The following is a 10755-nucleotide window of genomic DNA, read 5'->3' as shown; positions in this document are numbered from 1 at the left end:
CAAGGGGTTCACAAATAATAGTATAAGTTTGGGTTTCAAAACCAATTATTGAAAACAACATAGCTTTCAAATGATTACATTAATATAAGTTTCAAATATATTGCTAGCATAAGTGACATCATCCGACAAAAGCATATAGATGAGAAGTAAGTATAGAATCACCGAGCCCACCGGTGGTTAGCCACCATCATCAACAGGTCGAGAACATCACCTACAACAAGGTGGGATAAACCTTGAGTACTCGAATGTACTCAACCAGACTTACCCGTCGTAAACCAGAAATAAAGTGACACCAAGGATTATGCAAGGCTTTCTTTAGTGGGCTAGCTGACTCATTTGCAAAAGCATAAGCTATCATGAAGAAACCATTTTAAGTACTTTGCATCATCTTTATTATAACCTATCCATCTAGGTAAGCACCTGTACTATAGCAATCACTTAATTAACCAATAACATCCAGTTACCAATTTAGATTTAGCATATCCCATACCATCTAGATAACCATCATTGTTCTATCATAATTACTACGATACCGTAGCTCAAGTCAAGTGCTCACTATCCAGGAGCAATGGCGATTCAAATCGATTTCTAACCAGCTGGTGATTTATTCCTTACACAAACCTTACTCACCCGCTAAAGTGAGGTATCGGTCACCGAGTCAACTATCCAGGAAAAATCTCGAGTTTGCCAGGAACCACATGTACCCGGGGGCCGACCGACTGCCTTTCGGTCTTATCATCGCGCCCCCGTGTCCTACCACATCTGCTCTGGTACAGTGCGCTGCGGGCAATCTACTCGGCCCGAATAATCTCCCAGCTTCGCGGTCGAAAGGTGCTTTATTCGGCCAGCTAAATGTAAGGCATGCGTTCAACATGATAAGAGGGACGAGCAACGGTCGGTCCTTAATCGACACAGACGAAAACTAACAGCACCCCAGAACCCTGTCTGGTTGCCTCCAACTTTTTTCATCCGGTCTCCAATTATCCATCACACATGGTTAATTCCAGGATATCATTCTTTCCATAGCTAAATTCTTCCAGTAACCACCTATAATGTAGGTGACCGGATATCACCGATCGCTACCGGTCTAAGCAAGGCTAAGCAGTTATTTGATCCTGACCTAACAGGGTAAAAGGTAATAAGATAGGCAAGGATAGTAATAAATGCATCAACGGTTTCAATCAACTCCTACAACTTAATGCAACAATATATAAACTCATATATATAGAAAGAATTGCTTTTATAAAGTAGGAGACTTATAATGCTCCGGGGCTTGCCTGGGATCCGATACAAGTCAGTTCAGTTAGCTTGCACCGACTTGGTGACATCTTTGGTCCTAGCACTTGCTTAGTCCTTCTATCTTCGGGATAGATCCACCAAACCCAATCTTTGAGTTCGGCTCCACATCACATCCTTCACGTGGTTCATCTAGCGTACCTAAATGAGATGCAAGATGCATGTGTATGAAGAAAATGAATGGTAACACAAGATGCATCACATAAGCATTCAAGACAAACACAAGATTATGCAAGACATAGACACCAATAGCTATTTAACTAACATCACACAACTAACTATAGAAAGCAAGCACATCAAGCATGACACAAGTTTAACAAGGTCATAAGCATCATAACTTGACCATCAACAAGGGCATAAGCCACACTTAGCAACACATGGAGTAAACAACCACAACTAGCATATGTCTATTTCAGGACTGGAAACAACAGCTTCATGTTTGGATCATAACTAGAGTTATACAAATCCAATAGCCATGCAACAAGACATTCTGGAAAGCTTATGGAATTTTCTACAATTCATCTTTAATCATCTTAGCATGATTCTCAAGTTAAGTGGGTTGAAATTATATATTTACAGAAACTGGTCCACAATTGACAGAGAGCAGTCATTTCTGAAACACAACTTTAAACAGGCATAACTCACAAACCACAAGACGAAATACCACCAAATTTTAACAAAAGCTATATACATGAATTATCTACAACTTTTGTATAAACAAGTTTCACAACAAAGCACATTATCTTGAAGAACTTTGCTAAGTTCCTAGATCTGTCCATAAACCACATCGGCAAGAAAATAATTGTTAACTTATGTTGCAAACATATAATTGGGAAAAACCAACTTTACCAACATTTCACACATGACTAAAGAACTCCAGAAAGCATGGTGCTCACCTCTAAATAAATTTTCTTAAAGCATTTCTTAATTTATTTAGACATCAAGGTGTATTTATGAACATATACAAAAAATGCACAATAAATTCTACAAAAATTACAGTAGCTCATATATTCTCTCAATAGTCTACTGTACAAATTTCATACCATTTGCATAAGTATAGCTGCCTCTACGAAAAAGACAATTTGCTATTGTAAGAAATCATGTGAGAGTGAGATAAACCAATAACTCACTCATACTTCATCCAATACTCATGAAATTTTTACCACACATCAACTATCACATGAGTAGCATGCCACAAAAATTTCACTTCATTTGGAGCCCTAGATCTACGGTTATGGAAAATAACAAATTCAACTAGCATTACAACCTTACTGCACAAATCTATTTTTACCGCAAAATATTTAAACTAAAACATGCTATATTATAGATCTACTACATAGACAATTTCACAAGGATTCCAAAAAGTCCTCATTTGCTATTTTACGAATTTCCTATGAATTACTATGAATTTCCAAACTTCAGCAAATTTCCTGCAAAAAGGGTCCTCAACGGCGCTATTCATATGAGTCAGTGGTTATGCACTTAGGCCCTCCCCTTTACTTGAATTTGAGCCCGAGGTCCTCCATGCGAGGTTGAAACAGAGGACGCCGCGGAATTGATCGGTGGCGGCCGGAGAAGGGCCGGCGGTGGCGGGGGAATGGTTGGGAAGCACCAGGAGGTTGGCGCGCACTCGTAGGTGGCCACAGCATGGCCAGAGGTGGCCTGTGGCCTGCTGGCCACGTGAGCAGGCGGGACACCGGCGGCTGCTCCGGCGGCGACGGCACTATGGCGGCCGTGGCGACAGGAAAAGGGGCGCAGGAGGGGCGGCAAATGACGGCGAAGGTGGTGGCGCACTCGGTAGGATCGGAGAAGGCTCGGAGGTGGAAGAACGATAGCGGCGCAGGAGCTTCGCCGCTCGGCAATGGCGGCCATGGCCGCAGCTCGGCGTAGAGCGACTGGCGAAGCGAGAAGCGGCAGCGCGAGTGAGAGGAAGGAGTGTGGAAGCTCTGGCGCTCGTTATGGAGGAGCAAGGTGCGAGGCGGCGCGTGGCACTGAGGTGGGATGCGCGTCAACAATGGAGGGCATGCTCTGCTGCATGGGCGACGTGTCGACCTGCTATTGAACACCTGGCGTGCGTCGGTGAGGGCGACGTGGGGAGCCGATTTGGGCCACATCCAGGCCGAATCAAACCTTGGGTCAAAAATGAAGTTTGTTCATCTCGGCCTACTCTACATTTTTCATTAAGGCACTCCAGTCATTTGAGCAACATAACCATGGGTAATTTAATCTCCAAAGTGGCATTGTCAGTGCATTGACGGCGATTAACAAACTCCAAAATTGAGGGTCATAACAAGGTCAAACGAGTGCCATCCTTTTACATGATCTTCTCCATGAACTTAGCTCCAACTTTTATTTTTGGGTCAAAGCATGATGCTTAATAAAAACTCAAGAACGCGGCATGCCAACCTAATGACAATGAATTCCAGACTTGGAATAATTCTAAGTGCTGAAAACAACAGCAAATTCGATCTTGTGACCTCAATTTGACTTACTTCCAAGCTGATCTAGCTCTTAGTCCAAAAACAAAGTTTGTTCTACATGATATGGACTACAACTTTCATTTAAGGTCCAACCTCAAAACTGGTATAGAACCTACTGTTCTACTTTGACCAAAGTAGGATCATGATGAAGCTTAAATTATCCTTTTTGATTCATTGGAGCATTTTCTTGGCATTTGCCCAACATGAACCTTTCATGACTTTTGTTGTAGAGTTCATCTAGAGTCATTTTGGTAAGGTTGCAAGGTTTGGTTGACATCTCATGTTCTCATTCACTTAATAGTGCAATTCAAGCACTTTGTAAAATCATTCCAACAAGGATATAACTTATCATTTCATGTGACTTTTTGATTTCAAACTTCATGAAACTTTTCGAGTGCCCAATATAGATGGGTATTGATGTGAGACACATGAAGATATCCCAATCACACCACCCAAGCATATATCTTGAAAAGGGGTCTATAGGCGAGCAAAGGTGCAATATCCAAGTTTAGGTTGGGGCTCGTTTCTATAGGTTTGACCTTGACATCTTCATCATCACTTAATATGACATGTTTGAGCTCAAACCCATTGCTTAACTGGTGGCAAACACCTAGGGTGTTACAGGCGGTATGATCGAGCGTGAGACATGGGTGATCGCTTTCCTTGTTTGAGACAATTAGGGTCAAGACTTTACATGTTTGTAGCGCATGCAAATCAGGGTCAAGACTTTCCGTGTTTTCTTCGCACCAAAGGATGCAGCATGCGGGAGATGTCGTGGGATCGCAGGCGTGGGTAGACGGACGAACCAAAACAAATGTCGCACAAAAAAATGTCTACGCTTTGTTTTTTTTAGTTGTAGGAGATGGAATGACTTCATTCCTCATAGTAATACTAATTATTAGCTTGTGAGAAATATGGTGATGATGGATCAACCTATTTCACTAAAAACGAAATAAAAAATGAGGAGACCGTATAGATTAATTTGCTATTCATGTGTGAGATATGGGAAGGAACCAATTACGTATCGATAATGATACGTCGTGGGCGTCCGTCCCGTGACTCCGTCCGGTCGTGCTCTAAAAAAACTTACCATGGCACCTCCATCCCACGCCATCCCTAGCGGCTCCTCCACCGGCCAATGCCCGCCGCCGACCCCTTCTTCCCATCCCCCGTCCGGCCAGAGCTCCCCGCCGGCCCTTTTTCCGTCCCCCGTCCGGCCAGAGCTCCCCATCGACCCCTTCTTCCCGCCCTCGCTGGTGGCATGCGCCCATTGCTAGTCTGTGCCCCCGCCTCCCTCTCCGCCCGCCTTGCGACGATGATAGCCCGCAACGCGACCAAAGCTCACCGACAGCCTATCCTCCCCCCCTCTGCTCGCCTCCAGAAAGGGTCGCAACGGGCTTCCCTCCGCCTACCCATCCCTCTGTGTTGCGTCGTAGGGAAGAAGAAGGGTGAAAAACATATGTTGTAAGTGTATGTTTCAAGTGTTTAAGATGTTTTAGAGGTATGCTGCAGTGTGTTCATGCGGATGTTGTAAAAGTAGATCGCGATGTTGCATATGTTGCAATGGTTATATATGTATGTTGCAAGCTTATGTTCCCAATGTTTCATCTGCGTTTCTAGATGTATGTTGCAAGTTAATTTATTTGGATATTGCATATGTTTCACGCATATGTTGCAAGTGTTTTATCTGCATGTTACGTATGTTTTACAATGGTTTTCAACTGTTTTTCAGGTGTTTTTGCAAGTGTTTCAGATGCATATTTTAAGTGTTTCATCTGCCTTCAAACGTATGTTTGCAAGTGTTGCATCTAGATGTTTCAAAAGTAGATCAGGTATTGCATCTCCCTTCTCGCTTTCTGCTACCTCACCTTGGTGTCTCCTCCTCCTCCCGGTGCGGCTAGGCATCCGCCATCCGCTGCCCCCTCCCCCTCTTCTCGATGCTGGTGACGTTCGGGGTGGCGCAGGCCCTGTATGGGCGTGCGAAGCGGTGTGGGAAATAGATTGCAGGCGCGGGCATCCGGATGCCCCGCCCATCATGACGTCCGGATGCTAGCAAGCCCGATTATGTATGGGTACAATGTAGGCTCCTGGTATTTCCCTTGTACGCTTGTGATCCAGTTGCCCATGACGAATTTTGTGAGATGCTCTGGCAATGGGATCAATAACAATGATAAAATATGACGGCATTAGCCACATCAATTGTATTGTTATTATCACGACACGACACGACACAATATACGTGTGCAAATTGAATTATCACAGTTTGGTTTTGACTTACTATCAAACCTCTCTTATAGTTTTGGCCAATGCAGCAGATTGACGTAATCGTTGCATATGACCTCAATGCATCGCCGCCTCCCAGCTCGTCGCCTCAAGCCCTCAATGCAGCAGATTGACGTAATCGTTGCATATGACCTGCAACCATTCTCCGTTCTGGCCAACAGCATCTCAGAACGGCAAATTGATCACGGCTGCGGCGTTGACGACGCGGCAGTGCTCCGCGGTGACGGCGTTGCAGGGGTGACATCAACGGCCCTGCACAGCTCGACCTCGACGGTGCCGCACCAGTGGGCGCGCGCGGCCTTGCACCGCACCCGGCGTACCCCGCCCAAGCTCTCGACGTCGGCGCGCCGGCACCACGCGGCGCGGAGCGCGCCCCTGCCCCAGAGGCGCGCCTCGCTGCAGCGGTCGAGGGTGATCCTGCGGCGCGGCACCGGACACGGACACCTCCCGCGCGCCCTCCACGCGGGCCTCGCCGCACCGGTCGAAGCTCGCCGCGCCGACGTCCTTGGCGGCCGCGTCGATGCAGAGCGTGAACCGACCGCGCCGACCATGCTAGGAGAGGGAGGGAGCTACAGGCCCTGCTATCGAGTCAACGCGTCCAAGGAGCGCCCGCCCACGACGAGTGCAAGGGGTCGCCGTGCCTCCGGCGCGTCGAGAGGGAGTTGGGGGAGAACATTTGGATAAGAGATGAGAGGCAGCTCCTGAGACGACACTGAGATGCAGCTTCTGAGACGTTAAAATACTGTTATACCCTCTAAATTTAATTAAAACCTAATTTTGGATCCACATATTTTTTTTCCGCCCCAAAACTTAAGGTCTTTCTATTTGGTTCCTCCTATTTTTAAATCATCAGATCTAACGAAACAGGGGCTCTCATTATTTTGCGCTGTAAAATTTCACTTATTCATATATAGGTGCAAGGTCCTTTAGGAACTTGAAGCAGGGGGGCCAACGTCTGCCCGTTCGATTCGTCATTTCAGGAAGATGTTCAAAGATAATATGTAGAAAAGAAAATGGAGCAGTGAAGAAGGGGTTGTTGCATGATTGCGTTTGGTTGAAGCATTATCTCATATTCTGTGGGCCCCATTTATCTCTGATTCTTTTTCCTTGCGCCGACAAAGTCTCGGTCAACTACATGTTTGGTCTATATGGTCTAACCCACAGAACCTTCGGTCGGTGATCCTAAGGCTAAGCTGCAACCATATTCAAAATCTGACGGAAATTGATAGACCCGTACTCTCTCCGTTCTAAATGGTAAAGAAAAATTAAAATGATTTATAATTTAAAATTGAGTTTTAAACAATAACAAGCTTTTTTTTAACTCAGGTACGGTATATATGAGCTGTACAAATTAGTTTGCAATGCGGTGGTACTTGCTGGATGTACCATACATACTAGCGGTAAAGTTTTTGAGGAAAGTACTAGCAGTTAAGTGAAAACCATTTTCTGTTTCTAGAATGTCCTGACATTATTGATATTCTCCAAAAGCTGAGATGTGCTCCTCCATTTCAAATTATAAGTTGTTTTAGCTTTTATAGACCCATAGGTTTGGCTATGTATCTAAAATATATGCTATGTAAGATACATAGTTTTTACTATATATTTAAAAATCTTAGAACGATTTATAATTTAGTACAGAGGAAGTTGTATAATAAGCATAATTTTTAGGACTGAAATGACGGTGATTTGATCAGAAAAACCTAAACCCAGATCCTCTGTCATCCAGCTTATCCAAAAGGTCCTTTGCGAAATAAAAAGGAGAAAATTCTTTTGAACCAGCTATAATATTAACGTTTCCATGGCATTTCCTCTTTCTCGTGCTTATACGAGTTAGAGAGCAGCATGCCCAAACACGATACGGAGTCTGATTTCATGACAAATCAGAACTTGACGTGTTCATTATTGCACAAATATCTAAACCTCCCATGATTATACTAGTTAGAGAAGCACACGACAACTATGATATCAAGTCCGGCTCCAAGACGAATTGAAATGCATCATGCGACCGATAAATATCTAAATTCGTATGTCCTTCAAGTGACCACATAATAAATTGTATGATATATATTATATTTGCTTGGGCAACCCTTTGCTATACGTCTCTCTTAGGAATGGATTGTTTCTTCACGCCAGATGAAAGTTCCCTCTTGTACCCATTTTTGTCAGACCCCCACGTACTAATCCAGTGCAAGGGAGACGTTAAGCAATGTCAAAACAAGTGACTTTCGGCGCCCTCCCCCACGCCAACTCCCTCCCCCGCGTCGCGTGCCCCTCCGTCTCGCACCTCAGCGCCGCCGTCGACTCAAATCACGCCGCCGGTCTCGCCCGCGCCCATGCCTCCAGGGCAAAACGGACAACGTCTGCGCGAGGGCTCACGCGAGTGAAGGCGAAGCTGGGCAATGCTAGATATTTCAGCTTCGTCGTCCAAGCAAAACAGCTCCAGTTACCGGGTTTTCCGAAACTTCTCAAGCGAAGCTGTTCGGTGAATGGGCGTTTGGTTGGAGGAGCCGTAAAACAGCTCCTGAAGCTGTCCCGGAAGCCCTACCAAACGCCCCCTAGTACTCTGAAAATGATGTACACGGCACCGATTACTCATCCCTCTGTGACTCTAAGTAAAAAGAACAAAGCGATTTCTAGTGCTCATGATCAGGGGGCAAAACAAATTAAAGGGAGCAAGACAGCGGACTTCCAACGAAACACGCGGTGGCCTTTTGATGTCAGTCGTCAGGCGCCAGTGATCCATCACAGAGATTTAGTAATAGTGAAGACAGATGGTGACAACAGCAACGGCCGCCACGAAGAATACCTTCATCACTTGCTTGTCTGTTGTGAGGCTGTTACTGAATTGTCGGCTGCTGCTGCAAGAAATCAGATGCTCAATCAGCAATAAACATCAGGTGGGGTGGAAAGTCCTGACAGATTCAGAGACACACGCCGGCTGATTGCCGATAAATCGCTTCAACGACGGCGATCTACTCTCACCTGTCCGCTGCCTGCTGATGATCGCCGATGGTGGTGCGCGGCCTCATCATGACGTGATCGGCGATGCTGATGCGCGGCCACACCATGACGTGATCGGCGATGGTGGTGCGCGGCCTCATCATGACGGCGATCATGTGGAGAAGGAGCCTGGCGGTGGCCATGCTGGGTTTGTACACGAACATGTCGGCGTCGACGTAGGGCGCCGGCGGCGGGCCGTGGTTCGGCTCGAACTTCTCGTGGATGTTCTCCAACGACCCCTGAAAGCCCGCGTCCAGGTATATCATCTGATCGTACTCCACGAACTGCACGAAGCCGGCCGGCGGCCACGACGACGACATTAACTTGAGCGATCGAGCACACACACCATACATATCATCGCAGGATCGATCAATTTCGGCTACTTCGAAAGTTCGAATAAATAAAGTAGTTTGTGGATCATCAGCTCATCGGTTGGTTATAATTACCTCCCAGACGCGGAGCTTGTTGTAGTGGGGCGGGTACACGGGCTGGACCTCGCGGACGACGCAGCCCAGCTCATCCATGAGGACGCGGCGGCGGGACTCCGGCCACGTCGGGCAGCACGGCCACCACCAGCGGGTAGGCCGAGCCGGCGTTGCGAAGGCCCTTTGCCAGCCCCACCACGCCCTTGAAGCTATCGTCATCGGCGCCGTCGTTCGCCAGGAGCGTCACGTACGCCCTCGTCGCCGGCTTCATCACCGCCGCAGCAGCGTTCTTGTCCGTCATATCGACGGGACGGGCCGGCAGCTTGCGAAGAACGAGCTTTGTTTGGGAATTTGGAGGGTTATAAGTTGCGTGGCTGATTGCCTGATCCACGACGGTACGGTGCGTGTGCTGGTGGTCGGTCCCGACTGCCGACGACGAGGTTTAAATAGACAACACACGCAACAGGAGGTCTCGGAATGTTAGCTGGCATGCATACATGTGGCGCCGTGGCGGTGCCCCGGGATGACGGTGAGAGCATCGCGTGGACGATATGGAAGATTTTGGACGAGTATACCAGGAATAAGCGTGAAACTGCTGTGGCTAAACCAAAGCAAAAAAATAGGTACTTGATCATGTGGTCCCACTTTTATAAAGTATGGCATCAGATGTGGGAGATAAAGCTCCACGGTGGCTTGTAAGTGTAGCAGTGGCCATGTGTTCACAAGAACCGTGAACGTTCGCTCCAAGGCATACATGTAGCGCCATGGTGGTGCCGCAGGATCGAACGCCAAGAGCATCCTGTGGATTGTGGATGTGGAAGGTTCTGGACGACTATACCAGGAGGAAGCGTAAAACCGTTGTGGCCAAACCGAAGCAAAATGGGTAGTTGACCATGTGGCCCCACTTTATAAAATATGGCATCAAAGGCGGGGGATAAGCTCCACGGTTGCTTGTAGGTGTAGTAGTGGCCATGCATCTCACAAGAACACCAGGAACGTTAGCTCCAAGGAATACGTCTAGCGTCGTGGCGGTGCCGCGGGATCGGATGGTGAGAGTACCGTGTGGACTGTGGGTATTGAAGGTTTTGAACGAGTATACCTGGAGGAAAAGTGAAACCGTTGTTGCCAAACCAAAGCAAACACTACCATGTGGCCTCATTCTATAAAGTATGTCACGAGAGGCGGGGATAAGCTCCACGGTTGCTTGTAGATGTAGTAGTGGCCATGCGTTTCACGAGAACACACCAGAAACGTTCGGGGTGGTGCGGGCT

At 46.9% G+C, this 10755-nt stretch overlaps 2 pseudogenes; both read right to left on the bottom strand.

Moving 5' to 3' along the window:
• Positions 1-5996: 5996 nt before the first annotated feature.
• On the bottom strand, positions 5997-8394 carry LOC136469068 (uncharacterized; annotated as a pseudogene).
• Positions 8395-8802: 408 nt separating this feature from the next.
• LOC136472047 (galactinol synthase 2-like) lies at positions 8803-9785 on the bottom strand (annotated as a pseudogene).
• Between the last annotated feature and the right edge of the window lie 970 nt (positions 9786-10755).

Source organism: Miscanthus floridulus, chromosome 8 (assembly GCF_019320115.1).
Source record: "Miscanthus floridulus cultivar M001 chromosome 8, ASM1932011v1, whole genome shotgun sequence".
Taxonomy (NCBI): Eukaryota; Viridiplantae; Streptophyta; class Magnoliopsida; order Poales; family Poaceae; genus Miscanthus; species Miscanthus floridulus.
This window is presented reverse-complemented; position numbering and strand designations above follow the sequence as displayed.